This window comes from Pristiophorus japonicus, chromosome 8 (assembly GCF_044704955.1).
Source record: "Pristiophorus japonicus isolate sPriJap1 chromosome 8, sPriJap1.hap1, whole genome shotgun sequence".
Lineage (NCBI taxonomy): Eukaryota > Metazoa > Chordata > Chondrichthyes > Pristiophoridae > Pristiophorus > Pristiophorus japonicus.
The window spans coordinates 175,306,811-175,329,164 of NC_091984.1; the positions used below are offsets into that span (position 1 = coordinate 175,306,811).

Consider the following 22,354-nt stretch of genomic DNA (forward strand, 5'->3'; position numbering starts at 1 on the left):
CCCCATTGTGAAACAGGTGCCCATGCTTGTGCTGACAGAATGCAAGTGTTACGCAGGGAAAATTCAGGCAGCGGTGGGATTTGAACCCACGCCTCCGAAGAGACTGGAACCTGGATCCAGCGCCTTAGACCGCTCGGCCACGCTACCACTGGACGCAGCTTCTGTTCTGGAACGAGTGACCGTTGAGTGTAATGTGACTTTGTTATGCGGAAAATAATAATTAAGGCAATTAAAGTGGTAGACAGTGAACTCTCGAGAAACGATTTTGCAACATACCGGTCACAGGAACCTACGTATCCACAGGGCAACAACAGAAATTAGGTGCATGTTGGGACAAACCAGTTACAACATTCATTCAATATTTATTCCTATATCAACATCACTGACAAAAACAGATTATCTGGTCATGAACACATTGCTGTTTGTGGGATCGTGCTGTGTGCATACTGGCTGCGCCATTTCCCACATTACAACAGTGACTCACTTTAAAAATACTTCATTGGCTGTAAAGCGTTTTGGGACATGAAAGGCGCCAACACACTGCAGAAAATTTTACCCGATAGCTGGCAAAATGCGAGCTGTTGTGAGAAATACGTGTGTTGGTTGCATTGCAGGCATGATAAACTTAATGACTGGCGCTGCCTGTTAAGTGATGTCGTAACAATGTACGTGTTGTGTGATTGCACAGGAGGAAGGATTGTGATGCAACTCAGTAAATGTGCAGAATTGGAGCACGCTTTTCTGCAGTTACAGTCGGTTCATTGTCAGGGTGGCCGAGTGGTTTAAGGTGCCAAACTCAAAGACTGTAACCCTTACCTTACCAAAGGTTGGTGTATTCTGGGACGTGGGTGCCAAGCCCACTTCTAGCGGCGTGGTTTCCAATCCCACTTCTGACATTTACTTTTTATCCACACAAATGCGGCCAGCGTGCAAAAAGCATGCACAACTGGCCTTCAATTTTCAAGTGGTGACATCAAACTCTTCGATGGTATTGCCATTTGCCAACAAACTGAAGGCACCGCTCACAGTCCAACTACTTTTCCACACCAAAATGGCCCCATTGTGAAACAGGTGCCCATGCTTGTGCTGACAGAATGCAAGTGTTACGCAGGGAAAATTCTGGCAGCAGTGGGATTTGAACCCACGCCTCCGAAGAGACTGCAACCTGGATCCAGCGCCTTAGACCGCTCGGCCACGCTACCACTGGACGCAGCTTCTGTTCTGGAACGAGTGAACGTTGAGTGAAATGTGACTTTGCCATGCGGAAAATAATAATTAAGGCAATTAAAGTGGTAGACAGTGAACTCTCGAGAAATGATTTTGCAACATACCGGTCACAGGAACCTACGTATCCACAGGGCAACAACAGAAATTAGGTGCATGTTGGGACAAACCAGTTACAACATTCATTCAATATTTATTCCTATATCAACATCACTGACAAAAACAGATTATCTGGTCATGAACACATTGCTGTTTGTGGGATCGTGCTGTGTGCATACTGGCTGCGCCATTTCCCACATTACAACAGTGACTCACTTTAAAAATACTTCATTGGCTGTAAAGCGTTTTGGGACATGAAAGGCGCCAACACACTGCAGAAAATTTTACCCGATAGCTGGCAAAATGCGAGCTGTTGTGAGAAATACGTGTGTTGGTTGCATTGCAGGCATGATAAACTTAATGATTGGCGCTGCCTGTTAAGTGATGTCGTAACAATGTACGTGTTGTGTGATTGCACAGGAGGAAGGATTGTGATGCAACTCAGTAAATGTGCAGAATTGGAGCACGCTTTTCTGCAGTTACAGTCGGTTCATTGTCAGGGTGGCCGAGTGGTTTAAGGTGCCAAACTCAAAGACTGTAACCCTTACCTTACCAAATGTTGGTGTATTCTGGGACGTGGGTGCCAAGCCCACTTCTAGCGGCGTGGTTTCCAATCCCACTTCTGACATTTACTTTTTATCCACACAAATGCGGCCAGCGTGCAAAAAGCATGCTCAACTGGCCTTCAATTTTCAAGTGGTGACATCAAACACTTCGATGGTATTGCCATTTGCCAACAAACTAAAGGCACCGCTCACAGTCCAACTACTTTTCCACACCAAAATGGCCCCATTGTGAAACAGGTGCCCATGCTTGTGCTGACAGAATGCAAGTGTTACGCAGGGAAAATTCAGGCAGCGGTGGGATTTGAACCCACGCCTCCGAAGAGACTGGAACCTGGATCCAGCGCCTTAGACCGCTCGGCCACGCTACCACTGGACGCAGCTTCTGTTCTGGAACGAGTGACCGTTGAGTGTAATGTGACTTTGTTATGCGGAAAATAATAATTAAGGCAATTAAAGTGGTAGACAGTGAACTCTCGAGAAACGATTTTGCAACATACCGGTCACAGGAACCTACGTATCCACAGGGCAACAACAGAAATTAGGTGCATGTTGGGACAAACCAGTTACAACATTCATTCAATATTTATTCCTATATCAACATCACTGACAAAAACAGATTATCTGGTCATGAACACATTGCTGTTTGTGGGATCGTGCTGTGTGCATACTGGCTGCGCCATTTCCCACATTACAACAGTGACTCACTTTAAAAATACTTCATTGGCTGTAAAGCGTTTTGGGACATGAAAGGCGCCAACACACTGCAGAAAATTTTACCCGATAGCTGGCAAAATGCGAGCTGTTGTGAGAAATACGTGTGTTGGTTGCATTGCAGGCATGATAAACTTAATGACTGGCGCTGCCTGTTAAGTGATGTCGTAACAATGTACGTGTTGTGTGATTGCACAGGAGGAAGGATTGTGATGCAACTCAGTAAATGTGCAGAATTGGAGCACGCTTTTCTGCAGTTACAGTCGGTTCATTGTCAGGGTGGCCGAGTGGTTTAAGGTGCCAAACTCAAAGACTGTAACCCTTACCTTACCAAAGGTTGGTGTATTCTGGGACGTGGGTGCCAAGCCCACTTCTAGCGGCGTGGTTTCCAATCCCACTTCTGACATTTACTTTTTATCCACACAAATGCGGCCAGCGTGCAAAAAGCATGCACAACTGGCCTTCAATTTTCAAGTGGTGACATCAAACTCTTCGATGGTATTGCCATTTGCCAACAAACTGAAGGCACCGCTCACAGTCCAACTACTTTTCCACACCAAAATGGCCCCATTGTGAAACAGGTGCCCATGCTTGTGCTGACAGAATGCAAGTGTTACGCAGGGAAAATTCTGGCAGCAGTGGGATTTGAACCCACGCCTCCGAAGAGACTGCAACCTGGATCCAGCGCCTTAGACCGCTCGGCCACGCTACCACTGGACGCAGCTTCTGTTCTGGAACGAGTGAACGTTGAGTGAAATGTGACTTTGCCATGCGGAAAATAATAATTAAGGCAATTAAAGTGGTAGACAGTGAACTCTCGAGAAATGATTTTGCAACATACCGGTCACAGGAACCTACGTATCCACAGGGCAACAACAGAAATTAGGTGCATGTTGGGACAAACCAGTTACAACATTCATTCAATATTTATTCCTATATCAACATCACTGACAAAAACAGATTATCTGGTCATGAACACATTGCTGTTTGTGGGATCGTGCTGTGTGCATACTGGCTGCGCCATTTCCCACATTACAACAGTGACTCACTTTAAAAATACTTCATTGGCTGTAAAGCGTTTTGGGACATGAAAGGCGCCAACACACTGCAGAAAATTTTACCCGATAGCTGGCAAAATGCGAGCTGTTGTGAGAAATACGTGTGTTGGTTGCATTGCAGGCATGATAAACTTAATGATTGGCGCTGCCTGTTAAGTGATGTCGTAACAATGTACGTGTTGTGTGATTGCACAGGAGGAAGGATTGTGATGCAACTCAGTAAATGTGCAGAATTGGAGCACGCTTTTCTGCAGTTACAGTCGGTTCATTGTCAGGGTGGCCGAGTGGTTTAAGGTGCCAAACTCAAAGACTGTAACCCTTACCTTACCAAAGGTTGGTGTATTCTGGGACGTGGGTGCCAAGCCCACTTCTAGCGGCGTGGTTTCCAATCCCACTTCTGACATTTACTTTTTATCCACACAAATGCGGCCAGCGTGCAAAAAGCATGCTCAACTGGCCTTCAATTTTCAAGTGGTGACATCAAACACTTCGATGGTATTGCCATTTGCCAACAAACTAAAGGCACCGCTCACAGTCCAACTACTTTTCCACACCAAAATGGCCCCATTGTGAAACAGGTGCCCATGCTTGTGCTGACAGAATGCAAGTGTTACGCAGGGAAAATTCTGGCAGCGGTGGGATTTGAACCCACGTCTCCGAAGAGACTGCAACCTGGATCCAGCGCCTTAGACCGCTCGGCCACGCTACCACTGGACGCAGCTTCTGTTCTGGAACGAGTGAACGTTGAGTGAAATGTGACTTTGCCATGCGGAAAATAATAATTAAGGCAATTAAAGTGGTAGACAGTGAACTCTCGAGAAATGATTTTGCAACATACCGGTCACAGGAACCTACGTATCCACAGGGCAACAACAGAAATTAGGTGCATGTTGGGACAAACCAGTTACAACATTCATTCAATATTTATTCCTATATCAACATCACTGACAAAAACAGATTATCTGGTCATGAACACATTGCTGTTTGTGGGATCGTGCTGTGTGCATACTGGCTGCGCCATTTCCCACATTACAACAGTGACTCACTTTAAAAGTACTTCATTGGCTGTAAAGCGTTTTGGGACATGAAAGGCGCCAACACACTGCAGAAAATTTTACCCGATAGCTGGCAAAATGCGAGCTGTTGTGAGAAATACGTGTGTTGGTTGCATTGCAGGCATGATAAACTTAATGATTGGCGCTGCCTGTTAAGTGATGTCGTAACAATGTACGTGTTGTGTGATTGCACAGGAGGAAGGATTGTGATGCAACTCAGTAAATGTGCAGAATTGGAGCACGCTTTTCTGCAGTTACAGTCGGTTCATTGTCAGGGTGGCCGAGTGGTTTAAGGTGCCAAACTCAAAGACTGTAACCCTTACCTTACCAAAGGTTGGTGTATTCTGGGACGTGGGTGCCAAGCCCACTTCTAGCGGCGTGGTTTCCAATCCCACTTCTGACATTTACTTTTTATCCACACAAATGCGGCCAGCGTGCAAAAAGCATGCTCAACTGGCCTTCAATTTTCAAGTGGTGACATCAAACACTTCGATGGTATTGCCATTTGCCAACAAACTAAAGGCACCGCTCACAGTCCAACTACTTTTCCACACCAAAATGGCCCCATTGTGAAACAGGTGCCCATGCTTGTGCTGACAGAATGCAAGTGTTACGCAGGGAAAATTCTGGCAGCGGTGGGATTTGAACCCACGCCTCCGAAGAGACTGGAACCTGGATCCAGCGCCTTAGACCGCTCGGCCACGCTACCACTGGAAGCAGCTTCTGTTCTGGAACGAGTGACCGTTGAGTGTAATGTGACTTTGTTATGCGGAAAATAATAATTAAGGCAATTAAAGTGGTAGACAGTGAACTCTCGAGAAACGATTTTGCAACATACCGGTCACAGGAACCTACGTATCCACAGGGCAACAACAGAAATTAGGTGCATGTTGGGACAAACCAGTTACAACATTCATTCAATATTTATTCCTATATCAACATCACTGACAAAAACAGATTATCTGGTCATGAACACATTGCTGTTTGTGGGATCGTGCTGTGTGCATACTGGCTGCGCCATTTCCCACATTACAACAGTGACTCACTTTAAAAATACTTCATTGGCTGTAAAGCGTTTTGGGACATGAAAGGCGCCAACACACTGCAGAAAATTTTACCCGATAGCTGGCAAAATGCGAGCTGTTGTGAGAAATACGTGTGTTGGTTGCATTGCAGGCATGATAAACTTAATGATTGGCGCTGCCTGTTAAGTGATGTCGTAACAATGTACGTGTTGTGTGATTGCACAGGAGGAAGGATTGTGATGCAACTCAGTAAATGTGCAGAATTGGAGCACGCTTTTCTGCAGTTACAGTCGGTTCATTGTCAGGGTGGCCGAGTGGTTTAAGGTGCCAAACTCAAAGACTGTAACCCTTACCTTACCAAAGGTTGGTGTATTCTGGGACGTGGGTGCCAAGCCCACTTCTAGCGGCGTGGTTTCCAATCCCACTTCTGACATTTACTTTTTATCCACACAAATGCGGCCAGCGTGCAAAAAGCATGCTCAACTGGCCTTCAATTTTCAAGTGGTGACATCAAACACTTCGATGGTATTGCCATTTGCCAACAAACTAAAGGCACCGCTCACAGTCCAACTACTTTTCCACACCAAAATGGCCCCATTGTGAAACAGGTGCCCATGCTTGTGCTGACAGAATGCAAGTGTTACGCAGGGAAAATTCTGGCAGCGGTGGGATTTGAACCCACGCCTCCGAAGAGACTGGAACCTGGATCCAGCGCCTTAGACCGCTCGGCCACGCTACCACTGGAAGCAGCTTCTGTTCTGGAACGAGTGACCGTTGAGTGTAATGTGACTTTGTTATGCGGAAAATAATAATTAAGGCAATTAAAGTGGTAGACAGTGAACTCTCGAGAAACGATTTTGCAACATACCGGTCACAGGAAACTACGTATCCACAGGGCAACAACAGAAATTAGGTGCATGTTGGGACAAACCAGTTACAACATTCATTCAATATTTATTCCTATATCAACATCACTGACAAAAACAGATTATCTGGTCATGAACACATTGCTGTTTGTGGGATCGTGCTGTGTGCATCCTGGCTGCGCCATTTCCCACATTACAACAGTGACTCACTTTAAAAATACTTCATTGGCTGTAAAGCGTTTTGGGACATGAAAGGCGCCAACACACTGCAGAAAATTTTACCCGATAGCTGGCAAAATGCGAGCTGTTGTGAGAAATACGTGTGTTGGTTGCATTACAGGCATGATAAACTTAATGACTGGCGCTGCCTGTTAAGTGATGTCGTAACAATGTACGTGTTGTGTGATTGCACAGGAGGAAGGATTGTGATGCAACTCAGTAAATGTGCAGAATTGGAGCACGCTTTTCTGCAGTTACAGTCGGTTCATTGTCAGGGTGGCCGAGTGGTTTAAGGTGCCAAACTCAAAGACTGTAACCCTTACCTTACCAAAGGTTGGTGTATTCTGGGACGTGGGTGCCAAGCCCACTTCTAGCGGCGTGGTTTCCAATCCCACTTCTGACATTTACTTTTTATCCACACAAATGCGGCCAGCGTGCAAAAAGCATGCACAACTGGCCTTCAATTTTCAAGTGGTGACATCAAACTCTTCGATGGTATTGTCATTTGCCAACAAACTGAAGGCACCGCTCACAGTCCAACTACTTTTCCACACCAAAATGGCCCCATTGTGAAACAGGTGCCCATGCTTGTGCTGACAGAATGCAAGTGTTACGCAGGGAAAATTCTGGCAGCGGTGGGATTTGAACCCACGCCTCCGAAGAGACTGGAACCTGGATCCAGCGCCTTAGACCGCTCGGCCACGCTACCACTGGACGCAGCTTCTGTTCTGGAACGAGTGAACGTTGAGTGAAATGTGACTTTGCCATGCGGAAAATAATAATTAAGGCAATTAAAGTGGTAGACAGTGAACTCTCGAGAAACGATTTTGCAACATACCGGTCACAGGAACCTACGTATCCACAGGGCAACAACAGAAATTAGGTGCATGTTGGGACAAACCAGTTACAACATTCATTCAATATTTATTCCTATATCAACATCACTGACAAAAACAGATTATCTGGTCATGAACACATTGCTGTTTGTGGGATCGTGCTGTGTGCATCCTGGCTGCGCCATTTCCCACATTACAACAGTGACTCACTTTAAAAATACTTCATTGGCTGTAAAGCGTTTTGGGACATGAAAGGCGCCAACACACTGCAGAAAATTTTACCCGATAGCTGGCAAAATGCGAGCTGTTGTGAGAAATACGTGTGTTGGTTGCATTGCAGGCATGATAAACTTAATGACTGGCGCTGCCTGTTAAGTGATGTCGTAACAATGTACGTGTTGTGTGATTGCACAGGAGGAAGGATTGTGATGCAACTCAGTAAATGTGCAGAATTGGAGTACGCTTTTCTGCAGTTACAGTCGGTTCATTATCAAAATAGCCGAGTGGTTTAAGGTGCCAAACTCAAAGACTGTAACCCTTACCTTACCAAAGGTTGGTGTATTCTGGGACGTGGGTGCCAAGCCCACTTCTAGCGGCGTGGTTTCCAATCCCACTTCTGACATTTACTTTTTATCCACACAAATGCGGCCAGCGTGCAAAAAGCATGCTCAACTGGCCTTCAATTTTCAAGTGGTGACATCAAACACTTCGATGGTATTGCCATTTGCCAACAAACTAAAGGCACCGCTCACAGTCCAACTACTTTTCCACACCAAAATGGCCCCATTGTGAAACAGGTGCCCATGCTTGTGCTGACAGAATGCAAGTGTTACGCAGGGAAAATTCTGGCAGCGGTGGGATTTGAACCCACACCTCCGAAGACACTGGAACCTGGATCCAGCGCCTTAGACCGCTCGGCCACGCTACCACTGGAAGCAGCTTCTGTTCTGGAACGAGTGACCATTGAGTGTAATGTGACTTTGTTATGCGGAAAATAATAATTAAGGCAATTAAAGTGGTAGACAGTGAACTCTCGAGAAACGATTTTGCAACATACCGGTCACAGGAACCTACGTATCCACAGGGCAACAACAGAAATTAGGTGCATGTTGGGACAAACCAGTTACAACATTCATTCAATATTTATTCCTATATCAACATCACTGACAAAAACAGATTATCTGGTCATGAACACATTGCTGTTTGTGGGATCGTGCTGTGTGCATCCTGGCTGCGCCATTTCCCACATTACAACAGTGACTCACTTTAAAAATACTTCATTGGCTGTAAAGCGTTTTGGGACATGAAAGGCGCCAACACACTGCAGAAAATTTTACCCGATAGCTGGCAAAATGCGAGCTGTTGTGAGAAATACGTGTGTTGGTTGCATTGCAGGCATGATAAACTTAATGACTGGCGCTGCCTGTTAAGTGATGTCGTAACAATGTACGTGTTGTGTGATTGCACAGGAGGAAGGATTGTGATGCAACTCAGTAAATGTGCAGAATTGGAGCACGCTTTTCTGCAGTTACAGTCGGTTCATTGTCAGGGTGGCCGAGTGGTTTAAGGTGCCAAACTCAAAGACTGTAACCCTTACCTTACCAAAGGTTGGTGTATTCTGGGACGTGGGTGCCAAGCCCACTTCTAGCGGCGTGGTTTCCAATCCCACTTCTGACATTTACTTTTTATCCACACAAATGCGGCCAGCGTGCAAAAAGCATGCACAACTGGCCTTCAATTTTCAAGTGGTGACATCAAACTCTTCGATGGTATTGCCATTTGCCAACAAACTGAAGGCACCGCTCACAGTCCAACTACTTTTCCACACCAAAATGGCCCCATTGTGAAACAGGTGCCCATGCTTGTGCTGACAGAATGCAAGTGTTACGCAGGGAAAATTCTGGCAGCGGTGGGATTTGAACCCACGCCTCCGAAGAGACTGGAACCTGGATCCAGCGCCTTAGACCGCTCGGCCACGCTACCACTGGACGCAGCTTCTGTTCTGGAACGAGTGAACGTTGAGTGAAATGTGACTTTGCCATGCGGAAAATAATAATTAAGGCAATTAAAGTGGTAGACAGTGAACTCTCGAGAAACGATTTTGCAACATACCGGTCACAGGAACCTACGTATCCACAGGGCAACAACAGAAATTAGGTGCATGTTGGGACAAACCAGTTACAACATTCATTCAATATTTATTCCTATATCAACATCACTGACAAAAACAGATTATCTGGTCATGAACACATTGCTGTTTGTGGGATCGTGCTGTGTGCATACTGGCTGCGCCATTTCCCACATTACAACAGTGACTCACTTTAAAAATACTTCATTGGCTGTAAAGCGTTTTGGGACATGAAAGGCGCCAACACACTGCAGAAAATTTTACCCGATAGCTGGCAAAATGCGAGCTGTTGTGAGAAATACGTGTGTTGGTTGCATTGCAGGCATGATAAACTTAATGACTGGCGCTGCCTGTTAAGTGATGTCGTAACAATGTACGTGTTGTGTGATTGCACAGGAGGAAGGATTGTGATGCAACTCAGTAAATGTGCAGAATTGGAGTACGCTTTTCTGCAGTTACAGTCGGTTCATTATCAAAATAGCCGAGTGGTTTAAGGTGCCAAACTCAAAGACTGTAACCCTTACCTTACCAAAGGTTGGTGTATTCTGGGACGTGGGTGCCAAGCCCACTTCTAGCGGCGTGGTTTCCAATCCCACTTCTGACATTTACTTTTTATCCACACAAATGCGGCCAGCGTGCAAAAAGCATGCTCAACTGGCCTTCAATTTTCAAGTGGTGACATCAAACACTTCGATGGTATTGCCATTTGCCAACAAACTAAAGGCACCGCTCACAGTCCAACTACTTTTCCACACCAAAATGGCCCCATTGTGAAACAGGTGCCCATGCTTGTGCTGACAGAATGCAAGTGTTACGCAGGGAAAATTCTGGCAGCGGTGGGATTTGAACCCACGCCTCCGAAGAGACTGGAACCTGGATCCAGCGCCTTAGACCACTCGGCCACGCTACCACTGGAAGCAGCTTCTGTTCTGGAACGAGTGACCGTTGAGTGTAATGTGACTTTGTTATGCGGAAAATAATAATTAAGGCAATTAAAGTGGTAGACAGTGAACTCTCGAGAAACGATTTTGCAACATACCGGTCACAGGAACCTACGTATCCACAGGGCAACAACAGAAATTAGGTGCATGTTGGGACAAACCAGTTACAACATTCATTCAATATTTATTCCTATATCAACATCACTGACAAAAACAGATTATCTGGTCATGAACACATTGCTGTTTGTGGGATCGTGCTGTGTGCATACTGGCTGCGCCATTTCCCACATTACAACAGTGACTCACTTTAAAAATACTTCATTGGCTGTAAAGCGTTTTGGGACATGAAAGGCGCCAACACACTGCAGAAAATTTTACCCGATAGCTGGCAAAATGCGAGCTGTTGTGAGAAATACGTGTGTTGGTTGCATTGCAGGCATGATAAACTTAATGATTGGCACTGCCTGTTAAGTGATGTCGTAACAATGTACGTGTTGTGTGATTGCACAGGAGGAAGGATTGTGATGCAACTCAGTAAATGTGCAGAATTGGAGCACGCTTTTCTGCAGTTACAGTCGGTTCATTGTCAGGGTGGCCGAGTGGTTTAAGGTGCCAAACTCAAAGACTGTAACCCTTACCTTACCAAAGGTTGGTGTATTCTGGGACGTGGGTGCCAAGCCCACTTCTAGCGGCGTGGTTTCCAATCCCACTTCTGACATTTACTTTTTATCCACACAAATGCGGCCAGCGTGCAAAAAGCATGCTCAACTGGCCTTCAATTTTCAAGTGGTGACATCAAACACTTCGATGGTATTGCCATTTGCCAACAAACTAAAGGCACCGCTCACAGTCCAACTACTTTTCCACACCAAAATGGCCCCATTGTGAAACAGGTGCCCATGCTTGTGCTGACAGAATGCAAGTGTTACGCAGGGAAAATTCTGGCAGCGGTGGGATTTGAACCCACGCCTCCGAAGAGACTGGAACCTGGATCCAGCGCCTTAGACCGCTCGGCCACGCTACCACTGGAAGCAGCTTCTGTTCTGGAACGAGTGACCGTTGAGTGTAATGTGACTTTGTTATGCGGAAAATAATAATTAAGGCAATTAAAGTGGTAGACAGTGAACTCTCGAGAAACGATTTTGCAACATACCGGTCACAGGAACCTACGTATCCACAGGGCAACAACAGAAATTAGGTGCATGTTGGGACAAACCAGTTACAACATTCATTCAATATTTATTCCTATATCAACATCACTGACAAAAACAGATTATCTGGTCATGAACACATTGCTGTTTGTGGGATCGTGCTGTGTGCATCCTGGCTGCGCCATTTCCCACATTACAACAGTGACTCACTTTAAAAATACTTCATTGGCTGTAAAGCGTTTTGGGACATGAAAGGCGCCAACACACTGCAGAAAATTTTACCCGATAGCTGGCAAAATGCGAGCTGTTGTGAGAAATACGTGTGTTGGTTGCATTGCAGGCATGATAAACTTAATGACTGGCGCTGCCTGTTAAGTGATGTCGTAACAATGTACGTGTTGTGTGATTGCACAGGAGGAAGGATTGTGATGCAACTCAGTAAATGTGCAGAATTGGAGCACGCTTTTCTGCAGTTACAGTCGGTTCATTGTCAGGGTGGCCGAGTGGTTTAAGGTGCCAAACTCAAAGACTGTAACCCTTACCTTACCAAAGGTTGGTGTATTCTGGGACGTGGGTGCCAAGCCCACTTCTAGCGGCGTGGTTTCCAATCCCACTTCTGACATTTACTTTTTATCCACACAAATGCGGCCAGCGTGCAAAAAGCATGCACAACTGGCCTTCAATTTTCAAGTGGTGACATCAAACTCTTCGATGGTATTGCCATTTGCCAACAAACTGAAGGCACCGCTCACAGTCCAACTACTTTTCCACACCAAAATGGCCCCATTGTGAAACAGGTGCCCATGCTTGTGCTGACAGAATGCAAGTGTTACGCAGGGAAAATTCTGGCAGCGGTGGGATTTGAACCCACGCCTCCGAAGAGACTGGAACCTGGATCCAGCGCCTTAGACCGCTCGGCCACGCTACCACTGGACGCAGCTTCTGTTCTGGAACGAGTGAACGTTGAGTGAAATGTGACTTTGCCATGCGGAAAATAATAATTAAGGCAATTAAAGTGGTAGACAGTGAACTCTCGAGAAACGATTTTGCAACATACCGGTCACAGGAACCTACGTATCCACAGGGCAACAACAGAAATTAGGTGCATGTTGGGACAAACCAGTTACAACATTCATTCAATATTTATTCCTATATCAACATCACTGACAAAAACAGATTATCTGGTCATGAACACATTGCTGTTTGTGGGATCGTGCTGTGTGCATCCTGGCTGCGCCATTTCCCACATTACAACAGTTACTCACTTTAAAAATACTTCATTGGCTGTAAAGCGTTTTGGGACATGAAAGGCGCCAACACACTGCAGAAAATTTTACCCGATAGCTGGCAAAATGCGAGCTGTTGTGAGAAATACGTGTGTTGGTTGCATTGCAGGCATGATAAACTTAATGACTGGCGCTGCCTGTTAAGTGATGTCGTAACAATGTACGTGTTGTGTGATTGCACAGGAGGAAGGATTGTGATGCAACTCAGTAAATGTGCAGAATTGGAGCACGCTTTTCTGCAGTTACAGTCGGTTCATTGTCAGGGTGGCCGAGTGGTTTAAGGTGCCAAACTCAAAGACTGTAACCCTTACCTTACCAAAGGTTGGTGTATTCTGGGACGTGGGTGCCAAGCCCACTTCTAGCGGCGTGGTTTCCAATCCCACTTCTGACATTTACTTTTTATCCACACAAATGCGGCCAGCGTGCAAAAAGCATGCACAACTGGCCTTCAATTTTCAAGTGGTGACATCAAACTCTTCGATGGTATTGCCATTTGCCAACAAACTAAAGGCACCGCTCACAGTCCAACTACTTTTCCACACCAAAATGGCCCCATTGTGAAACAGGTGCCCATGCTTGTGCTGACAGAATGCAAGTGTTACGCAGGGAAAATTCTGGCAGCGGTGGGATTTGAACCCACGCCTCCGAAGAGACTGGAACCTGGATCCAGCGCCTTAGACCGCTCGGCCACGCTACCACTGGAAGCAGCTTCTGTTCTGGAACGAGTGACCGTTGAGTGTAATGTGACTTTGTTATGCGGAAAATAATAATTAAGGCAATTAAAGTGGTAGACAGTGAACTCTCGAGAAACGATTTTGCAACATACCGGTCACAGGAACCTACGTATCCACAGGGCAACAACAGAAATTAGGTGCATGTTGGGACAAACCAGTTACAACATTCATTCAATATTTATTCCTATATCAACATCACTGACAAAAACAGATTATCTGGTCATGAACACATTGCTGTTTGTGGGATCGTGCTGTGTGCATCCTGGCTGCGCCATTTCCCACATTACAACAGTGACTCACTTTAAAAATACTTCATTGGCTGTAAAGCGTTTTGGGACATGAAAGGCGCCAACACACTGCAGAAAATTTTACCCGATAGCTGGCAAAATGCGAGCTGTTGTGAGAAATACGTGTGTTGGTTGCATTGCAGGCATGATAAACTTAATGACTGGCGCTGCCTGTTAAGTGATGTCGTAACAATGTACGTGTTGTGTGATTGCACAGGAGGAAGGATTGTGATGCAACTCAGTAAATGTGCAGAATTGGAGTACGCTTTTCTGCAGTTACAGTCGGTTCATTATCAAAATAGCCGAGTGGTTTAAGGTGCCAAACTCAAAGACTGTAACCCTTACCTTACCAAAGGTTGGTGTATTCTGGGACGTGGGTGCCAAGCCCACTTCTAGCGGCGTGGTTTCCAATCCCACTTCTGACATTTACTTTTTATCCACACAAATGCGGCCAGCGTGCAAAAAGCATGCTCAACTGGCCTTCAATTTTCAAGTGGTGACATCAAACTCTTCGATGGTATTGCCATTTGCCAACAAACGAAAGGCACCGCTCACAGTCCAACTACTTTTCCACACCAAAATGGCCCCATTGTGAAACAGGTGCCCATGCTTGTGCTGACAGAATGCAAGTGTTACGCAGGGAAAATTCTGGCAGCGGTGGGATTTGAACCCACGCCTCCGAAGAGACTGGAACCTGGATCCAGCGCCTTAGACTGCTCGGCCACGCTACCACTGGAAGCAGCTTCTGTTCTGGAACGAGTGACCGTTGAGTGTAATGTGACTTTGTTATGCGGAAAATAATAATTAAGGCAATTAAAGTGGTAGACAGTGAACTCTCGAGAAACGATTTTGCAACATACCGGTCACAGGAACCTACGTATCCACAGGGCAACAACAGAAATTAGGTGCATGTTGGGACAAACCAGTTACAACATTCATTCAATATTTATTCCTATATCAACATCACTGACAAAAACAGATTATCTGGTCATGAACACATTGCTGTTTGTGGGATCGTGCTGTGTGCATCCTGGCTGCGCCATTTCCCACATTACAACAGTGACTCACTTTAAAAATACTTCATTGGCTGTAAAGCGTTTTGGGACATGAAAGGCGCCAACACACTGCAGAAAATTTTACCCGATAGCTGGCAAAATGCGAGCTGTTGTGAGAAATACGTGTGTTGGTTGCATTGCAGGCATGATAAACTTAATGACTGGCGCTGCCTGTTAAGTGATGTCGTAACAATGTACGTGTTGTGTGATTGCACAGGAGGAAGGATTGTGATGCAACTCAGTAAATGTGCAGAATTGGAGTACGCTTTTCTGCAGTTACAGTCGGTTCATTATCAAAATAGCCGAGTGGTTTAAGGTGCCAAACTCAAAGACTGTAACCCTTACCTTACCAAAGGTTGGTGTATTCTGGGACGTGGGTGCCAAGCCCACTTCTAGCGGCGTGGTTTCCAATCCCACTTCTGACATTTACTTTTTATCCACACAAATGCGGCCAGCGTGCAAAAAGCATGCACAACTGGCCTTCAATTTTCAAGTGGTGACATCAAACTCTTCGATGGTATTGCCATTTGCCAACAAACTGAAGGCACCGCTCACAGTCCAACTACTTTTCCACACCAAAATGGCCCCATTGTGAAACAGGTGCCCATGCTTGTGCTGACAGAATGCAAGTGTTACGCAGGGAAAATTCTGGCAGCGGTGGGATTTGAACCCACGCCTCCGAAGAGACTGGAACCTGGATCCAGCGCCTTAGACCGCTCGGCCACGCTACCACTGGACGCAGCTTCTGTTCTGGAACGAGTGAACGTTGAGTGAAATGTGACTTTGCCATGCGGAAAATAATAATTAAGGCAATTAAAGTGGTAGACAGTGAACTCTCGAGAAACGATTTTGCAACATACCGGTCACAGGAACCTACGTATCCACAGGGCAACAACAGAAATTAGGTGCATGTTGGGACAAACCAGTTACAACATTCATTCAATATTTATTCCTATATCAACATCACTGACAAAAACAGATTATCTGGTCATGAACACATTGCTGTTTGTGGGATCGTGCTGTGTGCATCCTGGCTGCGCCATTTCCCACATTACAACAGTTACTCACTTTAAAAATACTTCATTGGCTGTAAAGCGTTTTGGGACATGAAAGGCGCCAACACACTGCAGAAAATTTTACCCGATAGCTGGCAAAATGCGAGCTGTTGTGAGAAATACGTGTGTTGGTTGCATTGCAGGCATGATAAACTTAATGACTGGCGCTGCCTGTTAAGTGATGTCGTAACAATGTACGTGTTGTGTGATTGCACAGGAGGAAGGATTGTGATGCAACTCAGTAAATGTGCAGAATTGGAGCACGCTTTTCTGCAGTTACAGTCGGTTCATTGTCAGGGTGGCCGAGTGGTTTAAGGTGCCAAACTCAAAGACTGTAACCCTTACCTTACCAAAGGTTGGTGTATTCTGGGACGTGGGTGCCAAGCCCACTTCTAGCGGCGTGGTTTCCAATCCCACTTCTGACATTTACTTTTTATCCACACAAATGCGGCCAGCGTGCAAAAAGCATGCACAACTGGCCTTCAATTTTCAAGTGGTGACATCAAACTCTTCGATGGTATTGCCATTTGCCAACAAACTAAAGGCACCGCTCACAGTCCAACTACTTTTCCACACCAAAATGGCCCCATTGTGAAACAGGTGCCCATGCTTGTGCTGACAGAATGCAAGTGTTACGCAGGGAAAATTCTGGCAGCGGTGGGATTTGAACCCACGCCTCCGAAGAGACTGGAACCTGGATCCAGCGCCTTAGACCGCTCGGCCACGCTACCACTGGAAGCAGCTTCTGTTCTGGAACGAGTGACCGTTGAGTGTAATGTGACTTTGTTATGCGGAAAATAATAATTAAGGCAATTAAAGTGGTAGACAGTGAACTCTCGAGAAACGATTTTGCAACATACCGGTCACAGGAACCTACGTATCCACAGGGCAACAACAGAAATTAGGTGCATGTTGGGACAAACCAGTTACAACATTCATTCAATATTTATTCCTATATCAACATCACTGACAAAAACAGATTATCTGGTCATGAACACATTGCTGTTTGTGGGATCGTGCTGTGTGCATCCTGGCTGCGCCATTTCCCACATTACAACAGTGACTCACTTTAAAAATACTTCATTGGCTGTAAAGCGTTTTGGGACATGAAAGGCGCCAACACACTGCAGAAAATTTTACCCGATAGCTGGCAAAATGCGAGCTGTTGTGAGAAATACGTGTGTTGGTTGCATTGCAGGCATGATAAACTTAATGACTGGCGCTGCCTGTTAAGTGATGTCGTAACAATGTACGTGTTGTGTGATTGCACAGGAGGAAGGATTGTGATGCAACTCAGTAAATGTGCAGAATTGGAGTACGCTTTTCTGCAGTTACAGTCGGTTCATTATCAAAATAGCCGAGTGGTTTAAGGTGCCAAACTCAAAGACTGTAACCCTTACCTTACCAAAGGTTGGTGTATTCTGGGACGTGGGTGCCAAGCCCACTTCTAGCGGCGTGGTTTCCAATCCCACTTCTGACATTTACTTTTTATCCACACAAATGCGGCCAGCGTGCAAAAAGCATGCTCAACTGGCCTTCAATTTTCAAGTGGTGACATCAAACTCTTCGATGGTATTGCCATTTGCCAACAAACGAAAGGCACCGCTCACAGTCCAACTACTTTTCCACACCAAAATGGCCCCATTGTGAAACAGGTGCCCATGCTTGTGCTGACAGAATGCAAGTGTTACGCAGGGAAAATTCTGGCAGCGGTGGGATTTGAACCCACGCCTCCGAAGAGACTGGAACCTGGATCCAGCGCCTTAGACTGCTCGGCCACGCTACCACTGGAAGCAGCTTCTGTTCTGGAACGAGTGACCGTTGAGTGTAATGTGACTTTGTTATGCGGAAAATAATAATTAAGGCAATTAAAGTGGTAGACAGTGAACTCTCGAGAAACGATTTTGCAACATACCGGTCACAGGAACCTACGTATCCACAGGGCAACAACAGAAATTAGGTGCATGTTGGGACAAACCAGTTACAACATTCATTCAATATTTATTCCTATATCAACATCACTGACAAAAACAGATTATCTGGTCATGAACACATTGCTGTTTGTGGGATCGTGCTGTGTGCATCCTGGCTGCGCCATTTCCCACATTACAACAGTGACTCACTTTAAAAATACTTCATTGGCTGTAAAGCGTTTTGGGACATGAAAGGCGCCAACACACTGCAGAAAATTTTACCCGATAGCTGGCAAAATGCGAGCTGTTGTGAGAAATACGTGTGTTGGTTGCATTGCAGGCATGATAAACTTAATGACTGGCGCTGCCTGTTAAGTGATGTCGTAACAATGTACGTGTTGTGTGATTGCACAGGAGGAAGGATTGTGATGCAACTCAGTAAATGTGCAGAATTGGAGTACGCTTTTCTGCAGTTACAGTCGGTTCATTATCAAAATAGCCGAGTGGTTTAAGGTGCCAAACTCAAAGACTGTAACCCTTACCTTACCAAAGGTTGGTGTATTCTGGGACGTGGGTGCCAAGCCCACTTCTAGCGGCGTGGTTTCCAATCCCACTTCTGACATTTACTTTTTATCCACACAAATGCGGCCAGCGTGCAAAAAGCATGCTCAACTGGCCTTCAATTTTCAAGTGGTGACATCAAACACTTCGATGGTATTGCCATTTGCCAACAAACTAAAGGCACCGCTCACAGTCCAACTACTTTTCCACACCAAAATGGCCCCATTGTGAAACAGGTGCCCATGCTTGTGCTGACAGAATGCAAGTGTTACGCAGGGAAAATTCTGGCAGCGGTGGGATTTGAACCCACGCCTCCGAAGAGACTGGAACCTGGATCCAGCGCCTTAGACCGCTCGGCCACGCTACCACTGGAAGCAGCTTCTGTTCTGGAACGAGTGACCGTTGAGTGTAATGTGACTTTGTTATGCGGAAAATAATAATTAAGGCAATTAAAGTGGTAGACAGTGAACTCTCGAGAAACGATTTTGCAACATACCGGTCACAGGAACCTACGTATCCACAGGGCAACAACAGAAATTAGGTGCATGTTGGGACAAACCAGTTACAACATTCATTCAATATTTATTCCTATATCAACATCACTGACAAAAACAGATTATCTGGTCATGAACACATTGCTGTTTGTGGGATCGTGCTGTGTGCATACTGGCTGCGCCATTTCCCACATTACAACAGTGACTCACTTTAAAAATACTTCATTGGCTGTAAAGCGTTTTGGGACATGAAAGGCGCCAACACACTGCAGAAAATTTTACCCGATAGCTGGCAAAATGCGAGCTGTTGTGAGAAATACGTGTGTTGGTTGCATTGCAGGCATGATAAACTTAATGACTGGCGCTGCCTGTTAAGTGATGTCGTAACAATGTACGTGTTGTGTGATTGCACAGGAGGAAGGATTGTGATGCAACTCAGTAAATGTGCAGAATTGGAGTACGCTTTTCTGCAGTTACAGTCGGTTCATTATCAAAATAGCCGAGTGGTTTAAGGTGCCAAACTCAAAGACTGTAACCCTTACCTTACCAAAGGTTGGTGTATTCTGGGACGTGGGTGCCAAGCCCACTTCTAGCGGCGTGGTTTCCAATCCCACTTCTGACATTTACTTTTTATCCACACAAATGCGGCCAGCGTGCAAAAAGCATGCTCAACTGGCCTTCAATTTTCAAGTGGTGACATCAAACTCTTCGATGGTATTGCCATTTGCCAACAAACGAAAGGCACCGCTCACAGTCCAACTACTTTTCCACACCAAAATGGCCCCATTGTGAAACAGGTGCCCATGCTTGTGCTGACAGAATGCAAGTGTTACGCAGGGAAAATTCTGGCAGCGGTGGGATTTGAACCCACGCCTCCGAAGAGACTGGAACCTGTATCCAGCGCCTTAGACCGCTCGGCCACGCTACCACTGGAAGCAGCTTCTGTTCTGGAACTAGTGACCGTTGAGTGTAATGTGACTTTGTTATGCGGAAAATAATAATTAAGGCAATTAAAGTGGTAGACAGTAAACTCTCGAGAAACGATTTTGCAACATACCGGTCACAGGCACCTACGTATCCACAGGGCAACAACAGAAATTAGGTGCATGTTGGGACAAACCAGTTACAACATTCATTCAATATTTATTCCTATATCAACATCACTGACAAAAACAGATTATCTGGTCATGAACACATTGCTGTTTGTGGGATCGTGCTGTGTGCATACTGGCTGCGCCATTTCCCACATTACAACAGTGACTCACTTTAAAAATACTTCATTGGCTGTAAAGCGTTTTGGGACATGAAAGGCGCCAACACACTGCAGAAAACTTTACCCGATAGCTGGCAAAATGCGAGCTGTTGTGAGAAATACGTGTGTTGGTTGCATTGCAGGCATGATAAACTTAATGACTGGCGCTGCCTGTTAAGTGATGTCGTAACAATGTACGTGTTGTGTGATTGCACAGGAGGAAGGATTGTGATGCAACTCAGTAAATGTGCAGAATTGGAGCACGCTTTTCTGCAGTTACAGTCGGTTCATTGTCAGGGTGGCCGAGTGGTTTAAGGTGCCAAACTCAAAGACTGTAACCCTTACCTTACCAAAGGTTGGTGTATTCTGGGACGTGGGTGCCAAGCCCACTTCTCGCGGCGTGGTTTCCAATCCCACTTCTGACATTTACTTTTTATCCACACAAATGCGGCCAGCGTGCAAAAAGCATGCTCAACTGGCCTTCAATTTTCAAGTGGTGACATCAAACACTTCGATGGTATTGCCATTTGCCAACAAACTAAAGGCACCGCTCACAGTCCAACTACTTTTCCACACCAAAATGGCCCCATTGTGAAACAGGTGCCCATGCTTGTGCTGACAGAATGCAAGTGTTACGCAGGGAAAATTCTGGCAGCGGTGGGATTTGAACCCACGCCTCCGAAGAGACTGGAACCTGGATCCAGCGCCTTAGACCGCTCGGCCACGCTACCACTGGAAGCAGCTTCTGTTCTGGAACGAGTGACCGTTGAGTGTAATGTGACTTTGTTATGCGGAAAATAATAATTAAGGCAATTAAAGTGGTAGACAGTGAACTCTCGAGAAACGATTTTGCAACATACCGGTCACAGGAACCTACGTATCCACAGGGCAACAACAGAAATTAGGTGCATGTTGGGACAAACCAGTTACAACATTCATTCAATATTTATTCCTATATCAACATCACTGACAAAAACAGATTATCTGGTCATGAACACATTGCTGTTTGTGGGATCGTGCTGTGTGCATACTGGCTGCGCCATTTCCCACATTACAACAGTGACTCACTTTAAAAATACTTCATTGGCTGTAAAGCGTTTTGGGACATGAAAGGCGCCAACACACTGCAGAAAATTTTACCCGATAGCTGGCAAAATGCGAGCTGTTGTGAGAAATACGTGTGTTGGTTGCATTGCAGGCATGATAAACTTAATGACTGGCGCTGCCTGTTAAGTGATGTCGTAACAATGTACGTGTTGTGTGATTGCACAGGAGGAAGGATTGTGATGCAACTCAGTAAATGTGCAGAATTGGAGTACGCTTTTCTGCAGTTACAGTCGGTTCATTATCAAAATAGCCGAGTGGTTTAAGGTGCCAAACTCAAAGACTGTAACCCTTACCTTACCAAAGGTTGGTGTATTCTGGGACGTGGGTGCCAAGCCCACTTCTAGCGGCGTGGTTTCCAATCCCACTTCTGACATTTACTTTTTATCCACACAAATGCGGCCAGCGTGCAAAAAGCATGCTCAACTGGCCTTCAATTTTCAAGTAGTGACATCAAACTCTTCGATGGTATTGCCATTTGCCAACAAACGAAAGGCACCGCTCACAGTCCAACTACTTTTCCACACCAAAATGGCCCCATTGTGAAACAGGTGCCCATGCTTGTGCTGACAGAATGCAAGTGTTACGCAGGGAAAATTCTGGCAGCGGTGGGATTTGAACCCACGCCTCCGAAGAGACTGGAACCTGGATCCAGCGCCTTAGACCGCTCGGCCACGCTACCACTGGAAGCAGCTTCTGTTCTGGAACGAGTGACCGTTGAGTGTAATGTGACT

The 22,354-nt window shown here is 45.7% G+C and overlaps 17 non-coding genes across 17 annotated transcripts; all 17 read right to left on the bottom strand.

Moving 5' to 3' along the window:
* Positions 1–65: 65 nt before the first annotated feature.
* trnal-cag (transfer RNA leucine (anticodon CAG)) lies at positions 66–147 on the bottom strand. The gene has a single exon. It is a non-coding gene; the product is annotated as a tRNA-Leu (tRNA).
* A 2,028-nt stretch (positions 148–2,175) lies between these two features.
* Positions 2,176–2,257, bottom strand: trnal-cag (transfer RNA leucine (anticodon CAG)). The gene has a single exon. It is a non-coding gene; the product is annotated as a tRNA-Leu (tRNA).
* A 3,083-nt stretch (positions 2,258–5,340) lies between these two features.
* Positions 5,341–5,422, bottom strand: trnal-cag (transfer RNA leucine (anticodon CAG)). Its single transcript has one exon. It is a non-coding gene; the product is annotated as a tRNA-Leu (tRNA).
* A 973-nt stretch (positions 5,423–6,395) lies between these two features.
* Positions 6,396–6,477, bottom strand: trnal-cag (transfer RNA leucine (anticodon CAG)). The gene has a single exon. It is a non-coding gene; the product is annotated as a tRNA-Leu (tRNA).
* Positions 6,478–7,450: 973 nt separating this feature from the next.
* trnal-cag (transfer RNA leucine (anticodon CAG)) lies at positions 7,451–7,532 on the bottom strand. Its single transcript has one exon. It is a non-coding gene; the product is annotated as a tRNA-Leu (tRNA).
* Positions 7,533–8,505: 973 nt separating this feature from the next.
* trnal-cag (transfer RNA leucine (anticodon CAG)) lies at positions 8,506–8,587 on the bottom strand. Its single transcript has one exon. It is a non-coding gene; the product is annotated as a tRNA-Leu (tRNA).
* Positions 8,588–9,560: 973 nt separating this feature from the next.
* Positions 9,561–9,642, bottom strand: trnal-cag (transfer RNA leucine (anticodon CAG)). Its single transcript has one exon. It is a non-coding gene; the product is annotated as a tRNA-Leu (tRNA).
* A 973-nt stretch (positions 9,643–10,615) lies between these two features.
* trnal-cag (transfer RNA leucine (anticodon CAG)) lies at positions 10,616–10,697 on the bottom strand. Its single transcript has one exon. It is a non-coding gene; the product is annotated as a tRNA-Leu (tRNA).
* A 973-nt stretch (positions 10,698–11,670) lies between these two features.
* Positions 11,671–11,752, bottom strand: trnal-cag (transfer RNA leucine (anticodon CAG)). Its single transcript has one exon. It is a non-coding gene; the product is annotated as a tRNA-Leu (tRNA).
* A 973-nt stretch (positions 11,753–12,725) lies between these two features.
* On the bottom strand, positions 12,726–12,807 carry trnal-cag (transfer RNA leucine (anticodon CAG)). Its single transcript has one exon. It is a non-coding gene; the product is annotated as a tRNA-Leu (tRNA).
* Positions 12,808–13,780: 973 nt separating this feature from the next.
* Positions 13,781–13,862, bottom strand: trnal-cag (transfer RNA leucine (anticodon CAG)). The gene has a single exon. It is a non-coding gene; the product is annotated as a tRNA-Leu (tRNA).
* A 2,028-nt stretch (positions 13,863–15,890) lies between these two features.
* On the bottom strand, positions 15,891–15,972 carry trnal-cag (transfer RNA leucine (anticodon CAG)). The gene has a single exon. It is a non-coding gene; the product is annotated as a tRNA-Leu (tRNA).
* A 973-nt stretch (positions 15,973–16,945) lies between these two features.
* Positions 16,946–17,027, bottom strand: trnal-cag (transfer RNA leucine (anticodon CAG)). Its single transcript has one exon. It is a non-coding gene; the product is annotated as a tRNA-Leu (tRNA).
* A 2,028-nt stretch (positions 17,028–19,055) lies between these two features.
* trnal-cag (transfer RNA leucine (anticodon CAG)) lies at positions 19,056–19,137 on the bottom strand. Its single transcript has one exon. It is a non-coding gene; the product is annotated as a tRNA-Leu (tRNA).
* A 973-nt stretch (positions 19,138–20,110) lies between these two features.
* trnal-cag (transfer RNA leucine (anticodon CAG)) lies at positions 20,111–20,192 on the bottom strand. The gene has a single exon. It is a non-coding gene; the product is annotated as a tRNA-Leu (tRNA).
* Positions 20,193–21,165: 973 nt separating this feature from the next.
* Positions 21,166–21,247, bottom strand: trnal-cag (transfer RNA leucine (anticodon CAG)). Its single transcript has one exon. It is a non-coding gene; the product is annotated as a tRNA-Leu (tRNA).
* A 973-nt stretch (positions 21,248–22,220) lies between these two features.
* On the bottom strand, positions 22,221–22,302 carry trnal-cag (transfer RNA leucine (anticodon CAG)). Its single transcript has one exon. It is a non-coding gene; the product is annotated as a tRNA-Leu (tRNA).
* Between the last annotated feature and the right edge of the window lie 52 nt (positions 22,303–22,354).